Source organism: Cryptomeria japonica, chromosome 1 (genome assembly GCF_030272615.1).
Source record: "Cryptomeria japonica chromosome 1, Sugi_1.0, whole genome shotgun sequence".
NCBI classification, from domain to species: domain Eukaryota; kingdom Viridiplantae; phylum Streptophyta; class Pinopsida; order Cupressales; family Cupressaceae; genus Cryptomeria; species Cryptomeria japonica.
Window position 1 is genome coordinate 528594707 of NC_081405.1, and position 5737 is coordinate 528600443.

Sequence of the window (5737 nt, forward strand, 5' to 3'; positions counted from 1 at the left end):
ATCGGTCGTATGATGGCGCAGTTTTGGTGCCAGATTAGGCGCATCTATAATGTCAACCACGTCACACGCTTGTTTCTTGAGAATCCGTGAGCTTGCAATAAAAAAAAACTTACACCCCTCGTCACTTTAAATCGACCAACTCATTCCCCTACCAATAGATGTAGGATATCTAACATTTTAATCTAACTTTTCACCAAACTAATAATTCCTTCAATAAAATAATTCTACTATCTTACTAATAATATTATTAAATATTAAAATATTAATGAATATAAAATATAATACAATATTTATAGTTTTCAAATAATTAAATTATAACAAACGAATATATTAAAATAACAAATAATAATATATAAATAAATAAAAAGGCCATACAAAATTTAGCTAAAGCTCCCAAATCTCACAACCTGGACAATTGAAAAAATAACAAAAGAATCATAGATAGAGTTAAATTAATAGACCTATATTTTTGCAACTGCTGAATGTGGTGATGCTAGATTTTTTATTAGAGAGTAAAAGGTGGTTTTACAAAAATTCCAAAACCTTGTACAAAAACTAAAATAGATTTAGCAATGAAGTCCATCAAAGGAACAAAAAGTAGGGACTAGTAAAAGAGGTTGATATAATGAAGGTTTTATACAAACAATAAAAGACAACAAGAGGGTAATCATTAACATAGATTTTATGCAAATGAATGATTGTAAGGACCAACATCCTACAAATACATTAATAAAACGTTCATTTTACAGTTGTTTGGAACTGTTGAGATCCAATAAGTGTTGATATGCAACAATAACATCTTTTGCAGTCCCATTACAGCAAATTCCCTTCAAATTTAGTATCCCTCTCTTATCCATCACCCCTACATATACCAATTTCTTAAAGTTCTACAAATGCACTATTTTTTTCTCAAATTTAAGAGAGGGTTGAGTACAAAAGCTTCAATGCATTAGACCAAAAAGTGAGAGATGTAGGGGACTCTATAACATTTTAAGATTTTCAAGGCTTTTATAATAATCTTATTTTGTGTATTGCAGACTCTAAGAGTTTAAGACTCTATTTTGTAGATTCATTTTGTTTTTTATTAGGTAAGAAGGAATTTTGAAAGGGTCCAGACCCTTGTACAAAAAGAAAGATAAAACATAAAGTTCAACAAGACACCAAACAACAACCATCGAACAATTATGAAACTACAAGAGACAAGATATCACAAATCCTTACAAGAAACCAATCTAAAATCAAAATGATTTGAAAAAATATTCCAAAACATTTTTTTAGAAAACCTCATCTAACCCTGAAGCATTACAAAAATTTGTTACAAAATTTCTTACACATTCCTACCATGAGAGGCACAAAGCTATTTGAAGTCACACAACCATACCATCCAATGATCTGGGCACTGCATCCTATTACAACATGAACTACTCTAGCATTGTATAGGATAGCAATCAAATAGTCTCAACTTTGGAAATCTTGCAAGAGGGTTTGTCCAATCCAATTGGGTTAGAATTATAAATAAGATTTGTTCAAAAGGTCATTTGAAGGGGGTTTGTCCAATCCAATTGGGTTAGAATTATAAATAAGATTTGTTCAAAGGTCATCTGAAGGATAAGTATTCACATCTTATAGGTTTGTGGTTACACTAAAATCACTAAGCATGGTGGATTTTCAAATCATTATTTTTATTTATATTAGAGACAGTTAATCTATAAGACCAACTTTTAGAGATGTTGTACTCTATCAGTAAAGTGTTGATAACAATTTACAGAACAACGAAATAAAGATGCAAAACAAATCAAAATAGAAGACAATATATTGAATTTATGTGGTTCACCAAAATTGGCTACATCACAAAATAAACATCAAAAAAAGGAAAAATAGTTTTACACCAATTTGGTTAATGAAAATGATCCAATAGAAATAGTTAGAACGTAACTATTGAAACAATAAAATTGTTTCCATATCAAGTGAATACAAAAAACTTTTTGTAAGATTTTCGTTATCGAAAACTTATGGCAGCTTGCCAAGCAAAGGCTAATAAAAAAAAGAACAGAGGGATAATTGGCATTACATTAACAATTGGATCGAAAATTGCATAAGCTTCAGGCAATTTGGCAAAAAAGGGATTATTCAAATGAAAAGCGGAATCGTCTAGACAAATATGGAGGTTGAGGATAACTGGCATTTTGATTCTCTAATGAATAAAAATGACGTAAAGATCCAAAAGTATTTGGCCAATCAATCAAATTTCTTCGGCAAGATTAGACTTTTAGTCTTCGAGTTGGAAGGGATAATTTCTTCATAGAATATTTTAACCATTCTGATAGAGAATGACCAATGAATGTATATTCTTGTTTCTTTTTAGGTTCCCCTATAAATATAGATCTGAAGAAATGATCCCTCCAGTTTTTCTATGCATAATTGCATAGCACTAGATAAGAATGAATTAAAATGAAACATTGAATCAATTGATATTAATTTATTAAAATCAAGCAACAATGGGGCATGGCCAAGCGGTAAGGTAGCAGGTTTTGGTCTTGTTATTCCGAAGGTTCGAATCCTTCCATCCCAAGTGGAACAATATTATTGAAAAAAGAAATAAGAAGAAAAAAATTTCTTTTTTGATTTCTCATCCTTTCATAGACTATACTTATAGAACGAAAATATGATTTCAATAAGATCTAAATATAGAAAGGGATATTTTTGTGGTGTACGATGGGGATACAGATAAGAACATTGTATAAAAAATGCAGAAAGAATATAATGCAAATGCAAATGAAATAATTGAGATGCAATTATTGTTTTATGATTTTGTTCTACAAGAAGGGGATATGGCGGAATCGGTAGACACTACGGACTTAAATTTTTTGAGCCTTGGTATGGAAACTTACCAAGTGATAGCATCCAAATCTAGGGAACCCTGGGATATTTTGAATGGGGAAACCTGAGCCAAATCCTATTTATAGAGACAATAGTTTCCTTTCCAAGAAAGGGATAGGTGCAGAGACTCAACGGAAGCTATTCTAATGAATCAACATAATTTGAATTGGATACAATACATTATTTACAGAATGTCTTTTATATTTTATTTAACGCTTGAAAAAGCATTATATATCACCAATAAACAAAAATAACGATTAGAGCTTTAATTGTTCTAGGTTTGTTATGCCTGGCTTCAAATCGAAATTGAAGGATTTTTCCAATTAAGAGCTTCTCTAGAAAGAGATGATTTGCGTTTACTCCCATTTTTGGAAGTAATAATTGGACGAGGATAAAGATAGAGTCCAATTCTACATGTCAATGTCAACAACAGTGAAAATTGGAGTAGGAGGAAAATCCGTTGGTTTTATAGATTGTGAGGGTTCGAGTCCCTCTATCCCCATCAAAGAAGTCTGTTTTTTTTCTATTTTTTATTTATTAGGCGTGTTACTAAGAACATAAGAAGTTTTAATTGTATGACACAATTTGTATCTGCTTATGTGTGTGTGTGTGTGTGTGTGTGTGTGTGTGTGTGTGTGTGTGTGTGTGTGTGTATTGTGTGTGTAACTATATACAACATTATATATGTTATGTTTTTATTTGCATTGTTGCTTCTACTCTTTCAAATGTTGTCTTTTACCTTTTTTGTTTTTAGTTGACAGGAGTTTGGTTACTGTGCTAGTATGATGCACAGGGGAATAGCCGAGATAGCTCAATTGGTAGAGCAGAGGACTGAAAATCCTTGTGTCACCAATTCAAATCTGGTTCCTGGCATGTATACTTTTATAAGTACGAAAAAGGATTAGTAGACCTCAATATAATATATATATATATATATATATATATATATATATATATATATATATATATATATATATATATATATATATATATATATATATATATATATATATATATATATATATATATATATATATATATATATATATATATATATATATATATATATATATTGATTGATTGATTGATTTAGAATAATCAGCATTGATTCTATGTTATTGAATCAATACGGAGTTTGTCCAAGTTATTTCAAAGGGAATAAAAACTACTTGAAATAACTCGAACTAGAGAGCAATTAAAAAATGATTATTTCTTAATAGAAAGATTGAGAGAAAATAGCTTCTACCTTAGCATTATATAAAAATAGAACTAGATCGGGGTAAAGACCAATACCTATGATTGGTAGAAAGAGACAGATCAAAACCTTATATCCATAGAACATTCAAAACCTTATATCCATAGAACATTCGACGTAACATAGATAACAAATAAATGGGATTTAATATCATTCCAATTGCCGCTATTGCAGTAATAATGATCCGAAAGGTCGAAGAATATTTATGATTAGTAATTACACCCAAAAATATCATAAATTCTGCTACAAAACCACTCATTCCTGGCAATGCAAGAGAAGCCATTGAAAAGCTACTAAACATAGTAAAGATTTTAGGAATTGGTATAGCGATTCCTCCCATTTCATCCAGGAAAAGAGTACGTATCCTATCATAACTTGTTCCTACCAAGAAAAAAAGTGCAGCACCAATTAATCCATGAGAAATCATTTGCAAAATGGCTCCATTGAGACCTATATATGTCATGGAACCAATTCTTATAATTACAAAACCCATATGAGATATTGATGAATAGGCTATCCTTCTTTTCAAATTGCATTGACCCATAGAAGTTAGAGATGCATAGATAATTTGCACTACTCCTATTATTATCAACCATGGTGAAAACAAAGAATGAGCATGAGATAGCAATTCCATATTGATCTGAATCAACCCATATCCCCCCATTTTCAATAGAACTCCGGCCAAAAGCATACATGTACTATAATGTGCTTCCCCATGAGTATCTGGTAACCAAACAAAATAAATTAACGTATTTAAAAAATTCCCTAAGGCTTACTCTAGATTTCCAAGGTCGAAGGGCAAACTATTTGCATCAATGGTATTTAGAACCTTCAATTGTCAGAACAGTTGTGAAAGAGTTTACCATATTCTATCATATTTTGGGTTGCTTGGCCGGATCAGTAGCTCAAGATTGTTGGTTTCTATCGGAATCAAATTTCGAGAATTGGAGTCCTTTTGATCCTTTCATTGAGAATGATTTCATTCTAGCTTCGAGTCTTTTACAGGGTCTTCTGGAAGAGTTTCCATCGTTGGCAATATATCGGGGTAATTCTGATTACATCACAATTGCTCATTAGTTCAAAAGAGATACGATGCAAAAAGGATTATCTTCTATACTAGATAAAATCATTTTATCTAAAGAATTAAGAAATTCCTACGGAGAAGAAGAGGAAACTCCTATAGTTTGTGATTCTAGGACCTGGTGTTTTAGTTTTATTCGCAACAATCGATTCGAGCATATCAAAGATATAACAATAGACAATCCTTTATTGGATTATCTTCATCTATTTGGAAGGTTTCAAGAAAGACCGACCCATCTTTCTAGTTTGTATTGGAAGAAATTTCTGATGTCTAGTCCCGACTTCCGGCCTCTTTATGCTGCGAAGGACGATATTCTAGAAAGAAAGACAACTGCTTTCTGGGAAGCAAAATTCTTATACAATAAGTTTCAAAGGATGGGAATATATCAATTTGACACTAAAGAGTATGCAACGGAGTATAAACCTTTAAATATGCCAATAATCTATCTAGCTTGTCGATTTCTTTGGGATCCCGTGAGTATTCGCTTTCTAAATAAGCACCCTGCTTTTGAACGAAGAGAA

At 31.3% G+C, this 5737-nt stretch overlaps 1 non-coding gene and 1 pseudogene across 1 annotated transcript; one reads left to right on the plus strand and one right to left on the minus strand.

Moving 5' to 3' along the window:
- Positions 1–3680: 3680 nt before the first annotated feature.
- On the plus strand, positions 3681–3753 carry TRNAF-GAA (transfer RNA phenylalanine (anticodon GAA)). Its single transcript has one exon. It is a non-coding gene; the product is annotated as a tRNA-Phe (tRNA).
- Positions 3754–4016: 263 nt separating this feature from the next.
- On the minus strand, positions 4017–5001 carry LOC131059918 (NAD(P)H-quinone oxidoreductase chain 4, chloroplastic-like; annotated as a pseudogene).
- Between the last annotated feature and the right edge of the window lie 736 nt (positions 5002–5737).